Raw genomic sequence first — 19,867 nt, 5'->3', positions numbered from 1 at the left:
ATGACATCACATGACATCACATGACATCACATGACATCACATGACATCACATGACATCACATGACATGATATATGATATAATATGATATATGACATCACATGACATCACATGACATCACATGACATGATATCATATGATATCATATGATATATGACATCACATGACATGAAATGACATGATATGACATGATATGACATGATATAATATGATATATGACATGATATGACATGTTATGACATGATATAATATGATATATGACATCACATGACATGATATCATATGATGTCATATGATATAATATGATATATGACATCAGATGACATCACATGACTTATCATATGATGTCATATGATGTCATATGATATATGACATGATATGACATGATATGACATGATATGACATGATATGACATATGACATGATATGACATGATATGACATGATATGACATGATATGACATGATATGACATGATATGACATATGACATGATATGACATGATATCATATGATATCACGACATGAAATGACATATAATATGATACATGATAAAATATGATATGATATATGATGTGTTGCTGTATCTTATCGTATTGTTTAATTACAATTACTATGTAATAACTTGTAATTACAATTACAAGTGAAATGTATTGCTCATCTATATTAACCTCTGTTTATTTGATAATTATTCATGGTGACAAGTATGTTGCTGCAGAAACATTTTTTTCTAAAATGTTTTTACATACATATAGTTTAACACCACCATTTTTCAAACAACAAAAATTAAATTTGCCACCCATTCAGTTTCAGGGACCCGCTAACACCAGCTCATTCACCAGCGAGCCCCAGGGACTCACTACACACTACATTGAAAACCTAGGAACATCACTGTAGTGGTCTAAAGTCAATGAATGTAGCCTGAAGTATTCAAAATATTTTATCCCAGAGAGAAAATCAACTGGACAAGTCATCCAGGATCATACCTGTTTGTTGATGTTAATGTATTTATATTACTCGAAAGCATTTGTAAATATGAACACTATATAGTGTGGCAAGTGTATCTCTTTTATTTATTGTAGAATGGTGTTATTGCTTCCATTTAAAGAGAAGCAGTTGCAGTAAATATACAGAATCTCTCTTATCCTTTTAGATGCTCAGGCCTGAACTTTTATAACGGTTAAATGCAAGAGGAGAACTCAGGGGAGCTTTACACTCATGTTAAATCAGCGCTCCAAGCTTTTTGTACAATCTCTTCATTCAGATGTTGAAATCCCTCTTCAGTGATTCAGCTGGGGTCACAGAAGAGCTTGCAAATTTCCAGAGGGTTCCTGCTCTAAATGCAGATTTGTTTTGGTTGCAGCTCTCTGTCCAACAAGCTTCTTTCTCTGCAGTGTTATCTGTGGAGGTTTAGAGAGGTGCTGTGAATAATCAATAACATCAACAGCCCCCTCTTAGACAGGCAGCCCGTCAGCTCAGAGGTAGACACTTCCTGATTGGACTTTACAATCGGACTATTCACCACAGCTCAACCAGTAACCACGACTATGTTAACCAAACCCACAGTTACATGTGTTTCCCTTTTTCCATCCGGTTCAAACTCAAAGCACCTAAAACCTTGGGACAAGAGAAAGGGACAAAAAGCAAATCTGAAGCAGTGTAGCAGAATGCTCACAGGCTCTTTGTCGACTCTTTCTCATCCATCCGGAAAGCCTCAGGAGGACCGTTCCTTCTTCTCTTCGTCTCTTGTCATAACAGCAGTCACTGTATCGGGGTGACAACCGTTCCGTAGTCATGACAAGTGTCACATCCAACATTGTAATGAGACTTGAAGGGAGAGCAGGAATCTGTGCTGCAAATGTTTGTTACGCAAACACTATCAATCACAGTCAGCTCCCCACCTCTGAGTCTGAGTTGCCATGCCTCTATGAGTGTGAGTGTATGTGAGTGTGTGTGTGTTTTGGGGGGGTTGTGTGTCAGCTTCACAGAGACTGTGCTGCAGAATGTCTCTCAGGGATAAATCCCAGAATGCCTCTTTAGACACAGAGCTGAGCGGGAAAAAGGGATGCACAGAAGAACAAAATGAAGCAGAACAGATTTAGCTTTCTCTCGCTGGTCAGACAGTGTTTGTGCAAATTCGAACTGTGTGCAAAGGGATTTCTTTGCAATAATTTGCTCTGCTACACTGGCTAAACACATTACTGGAATTGGCTGTGCATGTGTTTGTGACAGAACTGCAATAAAGCCATGCAGTGGATTTACTAGACACAGCTTCAGGGTAAAAGCAGAGTGTGTTATGTACTTTTATTGGGACCATCGGGCTTTTTGAACTCCATGCTAGCTTTGAGGGGTTATATCAACGGTTATGCTCTTTGGTTACAGCCCGAGTAAATATAAAACAGTGGTGAAATGAAAGTCAGCCCGAGCCTCAATGGCAAAGAGAGGTTCAGTTACAAATCACATCTGCCACATTTTTGGCCTGAGTGTACAGCACTTATGGCTGCTTTGCCAAAAAGGAAACACACACATACATACACACACAAACACACACACACTCACACACACACACACACACACACACACACACACAAACACACACACACACACACACACACACACACACACACACACACACACACACACACACACACACACACACACACACACACACAGATGGACTGTGACACTTTTGATTGTTTAAATTTGATCTCTTTTAACTCACTTTTAACTGAAGTGATGAAAATATGACTCCATGTCCCATCAGTCCACACTTCTTCAACACAAAGTCAATCTAAACTTTGAAACCATAATAACAGATTAAAAACTCACAGACTGTAATTTGCTGTTTTGTATTTGACAAATAACCAGAGTAAATTCAAACAAATCTGCTGGCTGAAATTCAGTGTGTTGTCAAAGTCAGAACAGAAGTTTGAGGATCAAATAGTTGCTTATTGATTACTTCTAAGTTTGTCCATTGAGTCAATTGTTGTCCATGTAAACACTTTAACCAGATTTCTTCCTGTCTTGGATCAAAGAAGAAGAGGGTTTGTTTTTTTTAATTCTATTAATCAAGCCAAACATATGTTTACCTACAAATGAAGACTTATGAAATTACTTCAGATAAGTGTAGCATTAATTTAGCCTTCTCAAGTTGATTTCATAATCAGTCAATCTATCAATCTATCAATCTATCAATCTATCAATCTATCAATCAATCTTTACTTGTATAGGGCCAAATCACAACAAACTTTATCTCAAGACGCTTTTAAAAACGTAGGAGGTCAAGACCACTCTATGTCAAATTATGAACAGAGACCCAACTTCAAGACAAGGTAAGATTCAGTCTTACCCCACCTTAATCCATCATGAGCATCGCACCTCGCAATATTTAGCTAGTGACAGTGGCGAGGAAGAACTTCCTTTTAACAGGCAGAAACTTCAGGCAGAACCAGACTCATGTTAGACAGTCATCACGCCTCGACCGTGTTGGGTCTGGAAAGAGGGATAGAGGAGAATAAGAGATAGAGGGAGTGGTGATAGTGATGAGACGAGTAGTAGTAGCTGTTGCCGTATCAGCTGGAGTCCGGAACGTCCACAGCAGGAGGATGCCTACGGCAGCTCAGAGGAACCTACGAGACAATGGAGCTCAGGGACTCCAGAAAGGTCTATGGTTAGTAACTTTAATGGGACAGGAAGAGTTAAAGAAAGTGATGCGGGGGTTGTCAGTGTGTCAATGCGCCACTTTCCCCGGCAGTCTAAGCCTATAGCAGCATAACTAAGAGCTGGTCCAAGCCTGAGCCAGCTCTAACTATAAGCTGTATCAAAAAGGAAAGTTTTAGGCCTAATCTTAAAAGTAGAGAGGGTGTCTGCCTCCCGGACCCTGACTGGTATGATTCCAAAGGAGAGGGGCCTGATAACTGAAGGTTCTACCTCCCATACTACTTTTAGAGACTTTAGGTATGACCAGCAGGCCTGCATGTTGGGAGCGTAGTGTTCTAGATGGGTAATAGGGCACTATGAGCTCTTTAAGATACAAAGGTGTCTGATCATTAAGAGCTTTGTAGGTCAGAAGAAGGAATTTAAATTATATTCTAGATCCATGCATTATCTATACGGCGTATTCCATTTGGGGTTATGGGGGACTGGAGCCCATCTCAGCTGTGATTGGACTAGAGGTGGAGTACCCCCTGGCCAGGTCACCAGTCAATCACTGGGCTGACACATAGACACAATCAATCATTCACGCTCACACCTGTGGGCAATTTAGAGCCTTCAATTAACCTAACGAGCATGTCTCTGGGCTGTGAGGGAGAAGAACCTTCAGAGAACACATGCATAAAGAAAGGCTCCTGGGAAACAAACCAGGATCCTTCTTGCCTCTCGCACATTCTCCGACACCAACTTATCATGTCTATCCATCATTTCTTCTAATTTGGATTTTGTAAATCATAATCATGTTTCACTAACTTCCTGCCATAACTCTTACTTTTTGTCTTAACATGCAATTTGAATATCAGATTGAAGTCCGATTGTTGATTTATTTTACACTAAATTAAATAATCTCCAATCTGCTACAAATTGGCACAGGGCAGTGTATGACTAATGAATGTGTCATGTGGTACAGATATGTAGATGGGAGCCAGTTTATTGCAACACGTACATCACTGTTGCACTGTTAATCAGACTTTTTCAGTGTGATACTCCAATAACTGATCTCATTTGTGAGCTTAATCTAACTTTGTCTCCTCTGTGTCTCTGCTCTCTGTTTACCTTGAGCTGTAAAAGAAGTGTCCCTGAGGGAAAATGATGGCATGATAAAACTTAGCTCTGAGAGCACGCAAACAGCATTCTGTGTCGTGAAATGGTCTTAACTTGTCATGACAGGATGAAGAGCGCTATAATCAGGAAGGAAGCCGGAGTGAAATGAGCTGCTGCTGCCTTTTACTGAGCCGAGCTGTGTGCTGTGACTCAGCATCTGATAATCATGCCCCTGAGAGTACCCGGGTTTGACGGGGGGCTGACCTGCTGCAAAGAAGAGACCAGATTTCCCAAAGTGAAGTGGTACACCAGAGGTTTGTTAGCAATCTACAAAAGATTAAATATCGTAGAGCACAGTCATTTTGAGTAGGTCTTTTGTTGAGTGGGTTCAGACAAGGCAGTTCTAAGCTAAGGGACTGAGGGGACTAACTAAGGTTTTGAGTTTTTACAGAATTATCCCTGGACATCTTGTTAAAAGTGGGAAAGTAAAGCGTCAAGGCAGCAGGGACAAACAACTCTGACTATGCAAAACATTTTATTTAGATTTTTCAGTGAGAATTGCATTATTTGAGAGGGATTAAAGGAAGAGCCAGTGCACTGAATAAAAGTGTTTCACATTTTTTAACCAGTTTTCAGTTGTTACATATTTTTATCTCAACACAACACATTATTAAACACATTTTTTGTTTGAGCTTATTCGCAGTCTCTACATCATCACATTGTGTGGTGAAAATACATTTGCATGTGGTCAATAAAAATGTAAGAAATCTTTAATATAAGTGTGCCCAGTAAGGAATTTTGCAGTTCAGAATCAGTTTATGTAAGTACATCCACAAGTCAGACTCTACTGGGTCTTCTTAAATTCAGCATTAAATGTTGCTGCAAAGCTCATGCAACCCACACAGTGCTTGTTTGGGATACATGAGCCACAGTAAGTGTCTCTGCATGAATAGGAACATACACATCCATGTCTCATGGACATCCATGACATTGATCTGTATGTAAATGTAACCCACAGCTGCATTTAGTTAAGGGTGTTTGCTACATCAGCTTCTCATAGCAGTCAAGAAGGCACCTTTCAAAGAAAATCCATGTCTACACGCAGCGAGCTGGGATGGCACAGGGGCAGACTGATGGGGGGGAAGTCAAGGAAACATCAATTTAGGTTCCACTGTGCTCCAAGTATTGATCAGCCATAACCCTGCTCGCCTTAACGGCCCCGGTCCATAAGAAAGACACAGAGGGGGAAGCACAAGTGGAGGAAGTGTCTTCTCAGGAGGACTGATCTGATCCAGGACTGATACAGAGATACAAAACAGAATCCACTGCACCACAAATCAAACAGGATACATTCCTGAGTCATATCAGGAATGTATCTGATTATTTTTGTTATGTGGTCATGATGAAAATAGAAAATGGCATAAGCTGTATTTTTCACCAGATATGTTTTGACAAGACACCAAAACATTTGCATAGTGTTCACCAAACTGAAAAGCAAATACAGAGCAGAGTGTCCTGCAAAGACTCATACATATTAAAACTCTGGAGCTGTCCTTTAATGGGCACCTAGCAGCCTTTAGCTCACGCTTGTGTTTTTAAATGATCCTTCATTTTAGCCTCATTTAAGCAAAATTATATGATGTAGCCCATGCTGCAAAAATATTTAGTCATTAATTATTCAACTGGGTGGAAAATTAATATGAAACAATTTTGATGATCAGTTAATGGTTTAAGACAATAATCATGCAAAAGAGCAGTGCTCTACTTTGAACCCGACTCTCTGGGTGCTGGTTGGATAAAATAAGCAATTATAAGAAGTTTTTTTAGACTGGGAAAATGTTCATTTGAATAGGTCCATAAAGTAAATAAATGATAGGTTAGAGTTGTAAAAAAGAAAATGATTCAGAGTTTCACCCTCAGCCCTTGACATGAGGCCCATGATGCGCTCACTCTTGTGGTTTGATAACTGAAGAGAGCTGAACCACTGCAGCTTTTAGAAACAACAGCCTTTGAGTCAGGAAGCAGGGTGAAGAACTGCTTTATTCATGTTTTACATAATAAGAGCACTTCAACCTAACAGTAGCCATTATGACCAGAGCAAGTGCTAGTGCAATTTCTATTTTCAGCACTAATGTTTTTCAATATACTGTAGACTACCTTCATAGCACATCTATGAGTGTTCACTTCTCAGAGGGAGAAAGCAGTTTGAGATAAACTGAGTGTGAATGGTGTTTTAGAAGGAGGTTGCATTTAAAGGACAGGAGGAGAAGTGACTAAATCCCAAACTGCATTTACACATTTTCATCTAGCGTTAGCAATGACAAGTGATGAAAGGCTCTGAAAAAGGTGTTTAAGCAAACGCAGCAGGGAGGCAGCATGTATTGATGCCTTCCTGTTCCCTGTGGATAAACCTGTGAGTGAAAAAAAACACTTCGTTTCCTGATGCCAACTCTGCTGTGATGACATGCTGCCATTATGCAAAACAAGACAAGGCAACAATGCTAGTGTCATTACAGTAATGTTGTTGTTAATGTGATGCATTTAATGACAGCCTAGAGTTTGTTAAACTGATGGCTCTAGTTTTTTTATTTACTCAACTATTTTACCCGCGAAGGAGCTCAAATTTCACAGTTCAAACCCTTTCCCGTGAACTTTTGGGGTTATGACCACAAGAAGGAAAAATTTCAGATTGAAGCAGCTTCTCTTTGCAGGTTGTCTGGACTGACCCACGGGGAAGGGTTGAGAAGTTCACACATCCAGGAGGAGTTCAAAGTAGAACTACTGCTTTATCAAAAAGCAGTTGAAATGAACCAGTTGAACAGGAGTTATTAGAGGACTTCTAACTGGGAGGAGAGCCAGCGGTTGACCCTGAACGTGCTGAAAAGAGTTTATATCCATTCTAGTCTGGAAATAACTTTGGACTTCTGGGGAGAGACGAATGTGAGGGCTAACTTAGTTGGCAGTCTTTCTCAGCACCTTGGATGTGAATAACCAGAGGAATGGACAGCCGGATGGAGGTTGTGTGATAAGATTTACCGTGGAATATGACAAATCCCTGCTGAGCTTTAGGTAGATTAGCATTTATACTCAGAAAGCCATGCTGTTGCCAATCAGATACCCCCTAGTTTAATTCCAAAGTGGTGGTAAATGTGTTGTCTGTCTATTAGCTTATTGTTTTTCCTCCTCAAAAGCTGTTTCACTTCCCTCCCATTCTCTACCCAGTCTCAGTCTCTCCTTTCTCTGCAGTGCTGACAGGGGGTTCTGCTGTTTACTGTCAAGGAAAGCAGGTGCATTACGTGTGAGGAATATTTCTGCATCTACATCTCTATCTATGTATTAACGTTCCGGTATGCCGGCTTGTGTGGCACCCACAAAGCTCTTGTCTGCTCTCTGTATGTATGAAAGAGACAGAGAGCCTGTCTCAGCTGAGTCCCCTGACGAGGATTAGATATTGTCATCTTTTATCAGCTCTCGTTTCTTTGCCAAGCTCTGACAGTCTCTCAGGGGCTGCCATTTGCTATAACGTCTTTCTCTTGTGTATGTGTGTGTTTGTGTGTGTTTGTGTGTGTGTGTGTGTGTGTGTGTGTGTGTGTGTGTGTGTGTGTGTGTGTAACCCTGTATGGATTTAGCATATTTTTACACTCGCTCCTGAGTTTTAGTGATTATATCCAAAAACAGATTCTGGCACATCGTGAAGATAACCTTTTCCCTCAAGTGGTTTCACACTTAAAAGCTTAAGGACTTAACAGCATGTATTATTTTTATATTGGTGCTTTGCAACAGTGGAGCTCAGGTTTACACTGATAGTAACCAACTCTGACAGATAAAGAGGTGTGTATTAATAACCGTCCTACGAAGATACACATCAAAGATATGCGTTTTAATGTACACTAATTTACCTTGTGTGTGTGTGTGTGTGTGTGTGTGTCTTTTCTTCTATTACAAGCATATAGCGTTCAATTACAAAGCTGACTAACATGGGTATGCATCAGACTTAACATTGTTACTGTCAGTCTCTTCCATACAAGATCAATTAGATTAGTTGATGCTGAGTAAAGAGGAAAGCAGGTCTGCTGCAAAGCTAATCTAACTCCCATGGGCAGCACAGGGAGGGTGAGAGAGGGTACTGAGAGGAGAGGCAGCATTAAGAGGTGCATCACTAATCCATAAGCATTTAAGGAACTGGTTCAAATAATGTAACAGGGGCCACAGAGGAAGAGAAACTGCATTATAACCAGCTTTTAGAATCAATATGGGATATGTTATCTATTTGTTGTTGTTGTTTGGGTCACCTGCCTAGAGATGGTGACCTCTAGGTCCATTTTAGGAGCTGAAATAAACATTGTTACCGCCTGGGACACACACACTTTTTAGTCTTTGTTGCTCATTTCACATTTCTGATAACTCTACAAGGTTGAAATTTTATATTACTCACCTGTTCTGATTATAATAAGCCTTAAAGTATATATATTTTACATTTATTTTTTGAATGGCCAGTATTCTTGTTGGATTTTCACCCTTCTTTCTTCTCTCTCCTTTCCTTCCATTTTCTGTACCATCTTACTTCATCTTTCCTCCTTTGTCTCTCTGCTTCTCTTTCTTTCTTTTATCACAAGTGCTGAATCTCCCGGCTCTTCACCCTCTCGTTTCATGCTCCATTAAATGCAGATGAGGTGTTGCATATCTACACAGTCATATTTAGCAGCTCATTTTACCTGCCGCATGCACTTCTTGTGTGCACCATTGTCTGTCTATGTTGAGGAAGAGAAAGAGAGTGAGGGCAGTCATGGGGAGTCCAATTCCCCAAACCACAACACAATTATATTAAGATGTTTGTCTTTGGCTGTATTAGCTTTAATCAAGTTAGTATGACTTAAAAATAAAAAAGACTAACGGCCAAATTCCACCAAATCAGTGTCTGGTCCATCTCTGATCTGTCACGGTACCAGATCTGATGGGTTTCTATTCTAGTCAATGTGTTAACTCCCACTGGATCTAAGCCGTTGCGTTCGAGCTGCGTCTCTGATCCGACACGCCGGAACGCAACAGATCAGATACGCAAGACTTCTAATTTTTCCGGATGCCGGAGCATGACGCATCAACCTGCACAGAGCAGATTGAACAAGACAGGAAGTCAGGCACCAAAACAAAATTAAAACATCTGGTACATTTTTAGACACTCTGTGTTATCACCAGATCATATTTCACTTAACAACAAACTGCCATGATGAGCGGAGCCAGGCCCGGAGTCAACAGGTCAGAGGTTTTCAGAGGAAGATAAAGACAACATGGATGAGGGGAGGGGTCAGATAATCCTTGATTCAGGGATTACCATTAGATGGACCGGACACAGATCTGGTGGAGGTCCCGTGTAAGCATCATAGTAGCATGTTAAAGTCCTGTCACATGACCAGTTTACCTCTGTTCCACTGTCACAATTTGATCCAAAGAAAGATGATATTGTCTGAAGAGTCAAAGAAAGAGATGCTTCTGTATTATTGTAATACCAGGCCTCTCATTCTTCCACTGGAACATTTCATCAGGTCAAAAAGCCGTTAATATATTAGCTTCTTAGTACATAATGTTTTTGCCTCAGCTTGTTTGGCTTGGTGCTTGAGCATGAGTAGCAATTAGCTTTGCAGGCTAGAATTAGTAGCATCTTTCTTAAAGGACCATTGTGTCCAGTGCTACTTTAACCAAAATCATTACTATGGAGGGTAAATTACCCCACGAAAATAGTGCAATTAACTTTTTCATTATGGCTTCTTATCACATCCTCTGTTCCTTTCTGTCCTCTACAGTGAGGATTATTAAACACAATAGAGGAAAAGCTCATAGAGCTCGATTCCCTGAATCATTTATCATCATTACTGCGCCTGCAGACTGCAGTATAGATAATTTTCAGCTTCTAGCTTTCCTGACTGCTTCTCTTTCAGGCTGTATTTCATCCTCATGGTTACTGCTGTAAGTAATTATAGAAAGATCTGGATTGTGCTGGTAATGACAGGCAGCCAGTATTATCAGCTGTGACTCCACCTAATAGGATCACTGCTGTCATTCTGACTTCAACAAAACATCTGTCCAAAGTACTCCACATGTCCAGGAAGCAAACCTGAAGAAACTTATCTGCAGAGAAACACTGGTGTGCAGATTGATCTGATCAAATATTGTGGTGGTGATGGAGATTCTGTTCTCATGCTCATCTGCATTTTAAGTTGCACACTTGTGCATGCTGCTTTAGATTCTTGGAGAAGACCTTAAGCAAGTGTATCAATTAGATTTAAGCAGAACTCTTACCCTGCAGCAGAAAAAAAAAATCTGTTTAATTGGTTATATATTTCCATAAGAATTTGAACAATGCAGATTACTCTCAACATTTCATAGTGATCTTTATGTCTCCTCATAAATACCACATCATTTCTTTTTCAGTGTGCACTTCTCCTCCTCTGTCTTTCCCTCTATTACTAATCTTTCCTTTTTTGAGTCTGTCTTCCGCCTTTCACCTCACTCCACGCACACTGACATCGACTGGAGACTCGAATGTCTGCCCTCGTGGGATAAAAAGCAGCTAATGACCAATTCAGTCTGACACAGTTCAGTTCAGTTCAGAGAGAGTGAGAGAGACGGGGAATGGGTTCGGCAGGAGGTAAAGGTGAAAGACCAACAGAAGGGAAGGAATGACACTGCATGCACGTGTGTGTGTGTGTGTGTGTGTGTGTGTGTGTGTGTGTGTGTGTGTGTGTGTGTGTGTGTGTGGGTGTGTGTGTGTGTGTGTGTGAGTGTGTGTGTGAGAGAGAGAGAGAGAGAGAGAGAGAGAGAGAGAGAGAGAGAGAGGCGCCATGTCTGCTTCAATAATTCAGAGGACTGCTGTGTTGTTTTGTGGTGCTGCTGAGTGTCTGTAGTGAGACATAAATAGAAGTAGCTGAAGAAAAAGTGAGAGTGACAGAAAGGTTAAGGGGGAGGAAAATACTCTTTAGTTTCTCCAGTGTTCTGAAACCATGTTACATGCTGCTGTTAAGTGACAAGTGATGTTACAGAAAATATTAAGATTAAAAAGAAAGATCAGACAAAGACAAGCATTAAATGTTGGCATAAACATTTGTGTTATGGGAGAGTAAAATGTTTTAACTGTAAACCTTTATCCCAGAAGTCTGCAAACTTCAGCACCATGGAGAGCTCCATAGTGAGACGGAAGCTGCGTTCACAGCAGAGACTGCATGATTAATGGAGGTAGTATCCGTGATGTCACCCATCTGCTTCTGAAGCGCTGTTTTGAAGCCATATCCGAAATGCTGAACTCAACCTAACATCTGTGAGCTAGTGCAAGGTAAAGAGGCGGGCTTTCAGCCTCCTCGCCAACAGCTACAGAGTCCCCACATGACAATCAAGTCAGCTGTGCCTCTCATAATAGAAAATGCATAATCTTAATATCTTTGAAACTGCTGCGTTATGAAAAAATCACCCCCTGTACAGTGTGTGCAGATCGAGAAATGAGCTATCCAGACCACACTCATTTTTTGTACCAGGCTGTTAAGATGTTTATTTCTGCTGTAAAGACCGTTTTTTTTAATTGGTGTGTATGTGGTTTCCGGTACTTCCGGAGCCAGCCTCAAGCAGACACTCAAGAAACTGCAGTTTTTAACCTTTCAGCATTGGCTTCAATTCTTATGGCCTGAGGTTGCCGCATGGTCCACAGAGGCACAAAACTTCTGTTAAAGGCATGTGCTGTGTGTTAAGTATGAAAATCCAACAGGCACCGAGTGGTTATCTGGTCATACTACCTCTTTCTATGCATATAAAAGTCTGGAAGGGGATAAATACAAATATCTAAGTGTTGTAAATTGTTGTGATGTTACCCTTTCCAAAAAAAAAAAAGGAAATCCAACAGGCAACACATTAGAGATTGTTTCTGGTGTAAAACAAGTACACAATGTTAAGAAGTATGTTTTCTAATGTACGTTCTCTGAAATCTTATTTGTATAGCTTTGTCCTCTGCTTGTATTTCTGCTCCTGTGTTCCTCACTGTACCTAACACGGTTTCTTTCACCATCTCCTCTGCTTTGTACTCCTTTTCTTTCTTTGTGTGCCAGTAAATTCAGCCTGTAAACAATGGGCTTGTGTGTTGATGCATGTGTGTGGCTTGCTGACTCTGCAGCTGTGTTTTGTGTCAGAGGTAAATTGCTGTGGTTGCCTTTGGTGTGAGGAGCAGCAAACAGGGGACAAGATATTCTACTCTGCACATGCACACTTACATGCCTGTGTGCAGCATGCAGCACTTTGTTCGCACTACAGGAGTTGCTTGAATCAACACTTGAAAGTCAGCTCTGATTATAGTTCACACAGACTAACACAACAGTACAGTCTGCCGCCAGCCTTAACCTGCTAGTGCCTGACTTGTGAAACTCTTCTATCAGTAAGAGTTTAACATGTAAATCAGATGTTTTTAAATGATTTCTGATTCTATCATTTCAGCCTCTCAGTTACAGATCAACATGCTGTAAATATAAGACTCTTCCCTTCCCTCCTTTAGCCATTAAGAACAAATCACCAAGCTGAAACAGTAAAGATGTCATCCCTGGGGAAGGACTCAGGTCCCTCAAGGCCAATAATAATCTTATCTTGTGACCTGGTTGTGTGACCTTTATTGTTTTTGTGCCTGCGAAGGTGTTTTTAGCTGTCCAATCTGTCAGTTGATCTTATTGGGCTATGTTTCACTTCCTGTTGTGGTCAACATAAAATCCATTACATTGTTGGAATTCCAGTAGAGTCTCAACATTTTTTGCCTCCAATATGTGTTCATCCCCTACTTTGGTTGACTTTATTGCTTGATAATTTCCTGCTAAAGACTCAAGCTGTGAGGCTTTTACTGTAAAGACGCTTCCGCTCGTTGTACCTTACACACAGATAACGGTGACCGCTAACAGCTCAGTGCTTAGAAATACTTGTGTAAACATTTGGGCAAAATAAATAAATAAATCAAATAAAGAAGGGGAAGGAAAAAGATGTACCAACAAAAAGAGATAAACTTGAGCAAAACATTAAAAAAGAAACAATATAGGACTATAGCCTCTATATTGTGCGTGCTTAGACCGCTAGGCCAACGGTGCCCTGTTTTCTTTCTTTCTTTTTTTTTTTTTTTTTTGGGCCTTTTGCCTTTAATCGATAGGACAGCTGAAGAGAGACAGGAAATGTGGGGAGTAGAGAGTGGGGGAAGACATGCAGGAAATGGTCACGGCCGGGAATTTAAACAGCGACCCCTGCGGAGGACTGTAGCCTCTGTACGTGGGGCGCTTAGGCTGCTAGGCCACCAGCGCCCCTGTTTTATGTCTTTTAAAGGTGTTTTATTTACCCAAAGATCAGATTGTAATTTAAAACTCAGTGCATTATTTCTTTATTTCATGATTAAATCATTTATACGCCATTATAATTACTACTTCCATTATGTCTGAGTTTGTCTTTTATCAGCAGATCTCTCAACTTGAATGCTACACATGTGCTTTTCATCACGTGCATGAGCAGTACAGCTACCTGCAAACATGACCCACACGAGGTATTTATCCTGAAGGTCAGATGGTTCTTCTGTTTATCAACATTAACTGGTTCTCCCTTTCAGTTTTGACTCTGGATTCAAACGTCCCTGTGTCAGCAGCCTCACATGCTGACTGAGTTTGGCTGACCTTAAACTTTTCTATCCTAGGTGTCTTCTCATACACTGTTAAATATGGATATTACTACTATCATCTTTATTAGTTCTGTCAGCAGGCAGAGCAGCCTAATAAAAGACTGTGTTAAGAAACTCTACAAAGCCACTGTGATGTTTACAGAGGTTATAACGGGGCTGTGAAAATCAGTCTGAGCATTTGTTACTTTGATGCTTATGGACTTCTTGAAGCTGGAGTGTGTCATTAAACCTTTGCAGCACATCACTGTACTGCAGCAGAGAGACATAGTAGTTCCAGTACATACAGATTATCATTATGCTGTCTAAGTGACATGTCAACTATCATGATTATTCTACACATTATATCAGGATTGTTACTCAATTTTCACTTGGAGAAAGTGTAGGCTACATCTGTAGATGACATTCAGATTTTATCGCTGAAAAATCTTTTTTTCTAAGAGAGAAAGAGTTTCAGGATGAACCTTATTACATCCTGCTGGCACTGTGAATACAGTAAATATAACACACAGATCACATTACATTACATTTATGGCTATGGATAAGAAATTGGAAAGCTTATAATGAAAAGATGACTACACCTTCATATGCTCCTTTGTCATTAACGTCTGCAATGTATAGGTAATTTAAAGCCCAGTGTGAATAAGAATTTCAGCTCTTGCTTGAGGTGAGGTAAAGGGAAGTGAGACTGTGAATAAATCAACAACATAGTAGAGCTTTATATATAATTTAAGAAGTACAATTGTGTTAAAGCATCATAGCAAACACAAAGCTAGGCACATGGACAATACAACTAGACAACATACATGCACAAATTTAACAAAAAATAAGTTTAAGATGTCTTCACTTAGACCAAAGATGTCCATGAATAAATATATAATGGCATTGGAGAGGGGGTCAAGCACCCAGACTAGCTCAAGCGTTAATGAGTCTTATGGAAGTGGGCACAAAGCTAGAGGCGGCATGTTTGGTCTTGATAGGGCGAGATCTGTATAGTGTCCTCATGGTGAGAGGTTGTAGTGGTTGTAGAGCGTGTGTTACGTGTCAGGAACGATTTGTAGTCCTTTCTTGTTAGTCCCTCTGCTGTAGATGCTGCTTTGGGGCTCCAGGTCCAGTCCAATGATTTCACTGCTTAATTCAATGATTTTGTTGAGCGGGTTGAAGTGTGTGTTCCTCGTAGCATCAAACCAGGTGCTTATAATGAAAGAGACAATGGATTCAGTGAAGCACACATAGAAATCTTGAAGTGCTGATTGGTGGACCTGAAGTTTAGGGAGGTTCCTCAAAAAATGGAGGTGTTGTTGGCATTTGGAGAAGATGATTTCACTGTTAGCTTTGAATGCTAGTTTGTTTTCAATAGTGGTGGTTAGGTATTTCTACACCTCAGTCCTATCAATGGACCAGCCATTGACTTTCAGTGTGGGCATAGTGAACTGTCCATGATGGAAGTACATGAGCAGCTCTTTGAGATGAGGTCCAGCTTATTTCTTGGTTTTACCCCAAGGTGAAGAGCCCAGGTTACATGGCTCAAGTGGAGATGTTTTGAGTGGAGCTGAGGAGGCCATTCAATCTGGATACTTGGCTCCTTCCCGTCAGAAATTAAAGGACCAACAGAATCAAGTTTGGGTTGACATTTTTTGTCTTATGTCGTGATGCACCGTGTTAAAGTCTTCTGAAAAGTCCACAAACACCATTCTCACGTAGGATTTTGGCCCTCTCAAGTTAGTTATAAGCACCATGCAGCAGAGTCAGGACACCAACATCAACCCCTTCATGTTGTTTGTAGAAGCTGCTGAAGGTAACTGTGCATATCCACCTCTTTTTAGCTCAACAGTTTAACCATGTGCCGCATGTACAGAAGCAATAGTCCTTGAGCCAGGCCGCTTTGGTTCCAATCCAAGCTGTGGGTCTTTGTCATGTGCCATTCCCCAGAGACGAACAACGAATTAGTCCTTCTCCTCTGGTAACACCTTTTTTTTGTTGTTAAGAGTTCCAGATGGCATGAGGTTGAGCATAGTGATGAAGATGAAGAGAAAAGAAACAGTAGATACAATTGGGGACAATAGGGGCTCAATTAAACAGTTATCCACAAAGTATCATTGAATACTCTTTAAAGGGAACTAAGGTTTGCCCTGATGATGTATTGTGTAACAACTGATAATGCAGTAAATGTAAACAAGGGGAGAGAGTGGTCGGTTCAGGTTAGAAGGTCCTTTATTTAGCATTGATGATCATTCAAACGCAGGTTTCTGCTGCTCGTCACTTCACACAAAAAGACCTCCTGAAAATACTCTTCAGTTCTCTCTGACTGAGTCTTACTGAACTTCAAAGTCTGTTTATATCTAACGTGTGCTTCTTATGTTGTTGATCAATTTCAAGAGACATATGATAGCAACAGACAGATTGTGTAAGATTGACAGTGTATGGTTAGAGATTGCAGTTGCTGTATATAACTATCTCAAGGAGGAACTGATGAGAAGATGTAGGTGATACAGTGCAGGAAACTTTCTCTCCAAACAAAGACAGAATGAGACTGAATGTCTGATGTTTGGTGCTCCTTCCCATTGGAGTCTTTTGTTTCCCCCTCTCTGCCTATCCTCCTCCCTCTCTCCTCCCCCTGCCCTTTCTTTTACCCCTTTTTCCTTCCGTCATGTTTTCTTTAAGACGTGTTTTCAATTTTATTTGCTTTCTTCCTTCCTCTCCCTCGTTATCACCTTTGTTACCTATTCTCTTTTCTCCTTGCCGTTCTCCCAGCCTGACTTTTTATTTATTGAAACTGTGACAGGAAGCATAACGGAATTTATTTTAATGACTGTGAAGCAGCGTGTGAGAGCTGTATTGGTGCCAAGTCAGGAACAGTATCACCCAGGTGCGCTTTGTGTGTGTGTGTGTGTGTGTGTGTGTGTGTGTGTGTGTGTGTGTGTGTGTGTTTGTGTGTGTGTGTGTGTGTGTGTGTGTGTGTGTGTGTGTGTGTTATTGTGAAATTTAAAATGCTTTTGCTAAGGTTTGCTGAAAAGTGAAAAGTTCAGCAGGAATAAATAAAAAAACTAAAAGCATAAAGTCTGTGTGGGCTGGGTGTGTTTTTAGATTTTATTCTAGTATTTTTTGTGCTTGATAGGCAAACAATGTGGTTCAAAAGACTTTCTTTTTCTAATTCTTTAAGTGAGTTAGATTTGTCTGTTGAAACAGAATGTTCCTGTGTCTTGTGTCTTGTGTTTGAGTTTGCTGGGCGATAAAGAAAAAGATCTTATCACGATGAAATATTTAATATCAGTCGATATCGATAATTATCACAATATATATCAAATCATTATTTCCTTTAAATTTAAAGGCAGATTTTTGGCTCCTTAGTGAAAGTTGACGAAACCAGACAGTTTATCAGCTTGTATCCGGATTTCGTTTTCTGTTAAGCTTCTTGAATCCATCATTTCTGACAGTGCTAACAGGAAGCAGGTCTTTTATGTATGACAAGATTTTTATGAAGTTCCAGTTGATTTTTATTTTTCTCAGGTTGAGGTCATTTGCATAATTTGATTTAAATTTACCACAAAGATGTGTTCAATTGTATAATGTGTATCAGTTTATGGAGTATTGTTTTGAGTATTGCACCACCCTGTAAGGCTACTAAGGGTTACAGTTGGAGTGATATTGTTTACCACAGTGCAGTGAACGCATCACCGTTATTCATGATGGTCGTGGTTGACATTTAACGTCTTCGAAATGCACAGCAGAGGTTGTCTCTGTGCTCTTACTCACCCCACATCCTGAAAGTATATTTAATGAAGTGTATTAAGTTAATAGTTAACGCCAAGTTAACACAGTGTCAGACTAATGAGCTGGTAGGTTTAGTGTTTTCTTCTGTGTCGCTCGTTTCAGCTGTGTTTACATTCTGCTCCTAACGTCTTTAAGCCCTGCCTACCTCTCACCTTGCCGCATGATTGGCTGTTCATGATTGCCATCCTTTTCTTCTGTGGCAACTAGCATTTAAGGCACATAAGCGCGCCCCTCCCTTTCCAGTGGTTGGGAGGTGTAATTACAGGTTTAAATATATCACATTTGTATCGAACATTTGTTATAGTCATATTGAGAAAAATATATCATGATAATTATCGTTACGAATTATCGCCCAGCCGTACTTTAGAGATGTTTTTAACTGTGTTATGTTTTAATGCAACCTGCTGAGGGAATGCAGATGAACGTTAGCATCAAATCGCAACATTAAAACAAATAAGTAGTTAAATCTGGTCAAATTAAATACTCTGAGCTTGATCTGAACAGCCGGACCTGCAGACGAAGCACGTACAAACAAAATAAATTAATTCAAATTATAGGTTAGTGCCTCTAAAAGCAAAGCAGCTCTGCCCTGTGTTGCAGAATCACACACACATACACACATGCCTATGACATTAGAAATCCACTTCTAACCCTGAAGTCTTTTAAGTGTGTGTGTGTGTGTGTGTGTGTGTGTGTGTGTGTGTGTGTGTGTGTGTGTGTGTGTGTGTGTGTGTGTGTGTGTGTGTGTGTGTGTGTGTGTCTGTGTGTCTGTGTGTCTGTGTGTCTGTGCATCTCCTCCAGGCTGGGACAGTGCAGTACTCTGATAAGCAGCGTGAAGCCTATTAGCTGTTTGGCCTGCAGCCTGAGTGTCACTGGTGATTTTCTCTCTCTGACCAGAGACCACAGCCTCACTTATCAGAGAGCCGGTGGGACCTGGGACTGTTTCCATCATGTGGCTTTAGTTTTTTCTTTATTCATTAACCCTCAACCTTCACAGCCACACATTACACCTCCTCTTCTTCTCTGCTCATTCACTCTTTTCTCTCTGTGTATTTGTGATTGCCGCCAGCGTGCAGCAGCAATCTGGACCAAAACTTCTGTCATTTCAAGAGGAGAACAGATTTCTTTGTTTTTATCTGCATCTCAACAAGAAAACATTTAAATGAGGGCTTTTATAGTGTTTTTTCTCTGCCCTTTCCTCTTGCTTTGAGGTGCTTACTGTAAAACTGTCTTTTAAAGTCACCATAATTCACTTTGCCATTATGTTTGTCTTTTCAGTCAATCACCATAGTAACAGTGGCTTACCTCCATCTCATTTTGTTCTGTTTCCTCTCTTAAGTATTATTGTAAATGTAACATACAGTCACCTTTGTTCAGCAGGGAGCCTTTTATGCACAATGACTGCATGTGAGTGCCTGTAAATAACATCAAATGTTCTGAGCATACTTCCTACTGCATCATCAAATCATTATATTTCCATAGTTAGCTGCTTTGGAGGTCATGTGTCATTTCCTCCAATATGGGACTGTTACTGATAAAAACATCACTAAGTATGCTAAGTTTCTTCATTAATGCTGGAATCATTTCACTATTAACAGCCTGTTTCATTTCATTTAAAATAAAAAAGGCAGCGGCGCCATGTATGACACAGAAGATGTGAAA

General features: G+C 40.3%; 1 long non-coding RNA gene across 3 annotated transcripts in view; it reads left to right on the top strand.

Moving 5' to 3' along the window:
* Positions 1 to 19,867, top strand: part of LOC117816939 — a 124,911-nt gene that overhangs the window by 46,368 nt on the left and 58,676 nt on the right. Inside the window, exon 2 of one of the 3 annotated variants that reach the window (XR_004632059.1) lies at positions 4,879 to 5,377. The exons of the other annotated variants lie outside the window; for them this stretch is intronic. This is a non-coding gene — a long non-coding RNA (uncharacterized LOC117816939). Of the gene's footprint in view, positions 1 to 4,878; positions 5,378 to 19,867 lie in introns of those variants that run through there. 3 annotated transcript variants of the gene reach the window in all.

Source organism: Notolabrus celidotus, chromosome 8 (genome assembly GCF_009762535.1).
Source record: "Notolabrus celidotus isolate fNotCel1 chromosome 8, fNotCel1.pri, whole genome shotgun sequence".
Classification (NCBI taxonomy): domain Eukaryota; kingdom Metazoa; phylum Chordata; class Actinopteri; order Labriformes; family Labridae; genus Notolabrus; species Notolabrus celidotus.
This window is presented reverse-complemented; position numbering and strand designations above follow the sequence as displayed.